The 1613-nt window shown below is 31.4% G+C and overlaps 1 non-coding gene across 1 annotated transcript; it reads left to right on the forward strand.

Annotated features, from left to right (window-relative positions):
• The first annotated feature begins 1137 nt into the window (after positions 1-1137).
• Positions 1138-1244, forward strand: LOC136327913 (U6 spliceosomal RNA). The gene has a single exon (XR_010729969.1). It is a non-coding gene; the product is annotated as a U6 spliceosomal RNA (small nuclear RNA).
• The last annotated feature ends 369 nt before the right edge of the window (positions 1245-1613 follow it).

A 1613-nucleotide genomic window follows, 5' to 3' on the forward strand; every position in this document is an offset into this window, starting at 1 on the left:
AAGAGTAAAATTGATGCATAATAAGGTTGTGCTGTTAAAAAAAAGGTTAAAAATTTAGGAACCGTCAAACTCTTTAAAATTGGCTGTACCATTTTATCCATCACTTAAGTCTCTTTGTTTCTTGAATTTAAAAAAATATGTGGCAAAAAAAATTACTAAAATATTTATTGAATTAAATTGATCCTTAGCTATAAAACATATAGTGTTATAAAAAATCAAGTCTAGTTACTAGAGTAAAATTACAGGCCTAGAGCATATAAAATGAAGATGGATTTGTGGTCATTAGATAAAATAGACAGATCTGTAAATATATACCCCAAAGAGGTTTTCTCATCACATTTCTCATAGCTTTAAAGAAGACGATTGCTTAAACAGTAGCAAGAAACATAATAGAGAAATGTTCCACTTTTTCGATTCCATTAGTGCTTTAGTAGTTGAAGATAAACCATTGGAAAAAATGGTGACAATGATCATAAAATCATTGAGCCTAAAATGACTTGGGTATATGATTGTAAAAGCCACAGGGCCCTTTTCTCCAATAATGCAAGTTAACAAAAGATACTCTGATATGAGACAGAGTTTACCTCAGAGGTTTTAAAAGAATCTGTCTATGGATACCAACATGATGACTAAAGTATAAAGATTATAAGAAATATGATAGGCCTATTTTAATGATTAATATAATTTTTCATACTGTATATCCCCTAACTTGAAAATAGTAGCACATTTTATAAGCCATAATGTGCTGACATAGGACCAGAGAATACTTTTAAAATAAGCAATATCTTCTTACTGTTTACATTTTTTTATTCCCTTTAAGTACTACTATGGGATATTCAAATGCACTGCCGTCCCTTTATAGCTCTATAAATGTTGTGGGTTAAATTGTCCAAAATGGTGTAGATCTCAACTACTTGATAGAAAATGTATGCTGTTCATTCCCGTAGAATACAGAGCAAGGGAAATAGTAACTCGAAATATTTATTGTCACAGATAGCAATAAATGCATTTTAATTCAAACTGAGATAAATAGTCTCAAGAACACAGTTTTCACTTGTGGTTTAAAGAAACAATTTTTTTTAAACAGAATATTTTCAATTATATGAAAAAACCTCTGTAGGATCATTCATATGTTGCATGCTTGTTTCGGCAGCACATGCACTAAAATTGGACCAATACAGAGAAGATTAGCACGGCCCCTGTGCAAGGATGACATGCAAATTCATGAACCGTTCCATATTTTTAAAGAAAGATGATATGTTGCAAAAAGGATGTGTTCAAAATTTGGGAAAAAAGTTTAAAAAAAATCTTGAAATTAGAAAGGAAGTTTTCTCATTTCATTTTGTTAGTTGGAAACCAGTGAATAATAAAAAAATCTACACCAGTAAAAATTATTCCTTCAGGTGTAGTTTATATTTATATAGTCAGGTGTGTGTGTGTGTGTGTGTGTGTGTGTGTGTGTGTGGTGTGTAGGTTTTCTTTCTCTGTATGAATATTTTATAGATAAGGCTATATTTTATAGGATTGTAAGGAAGCGACTGCCAGAGCCAGCAAGGTAGTGAAATGTCAGAGTTAGAGGGACAATTTTGGAAGCACCATCAGCAGTAATTTGC

This window comes from Saccopteryx bilineata, chromosome 2 (assembly GCF_036850765.1).
Source record: "Saccopteryx bilineata isolate mSacBil1 chromosome 2, mSacBil1_pri_phased_curated, whole genome shotgun sequence".
Taxonomy (NCBI): Eukaryota; Metazoa; Chordata; class Mammalia; order Chiroptera; family Emballonuridae; genus Saccopteryx; species Saccopteryx bilineata.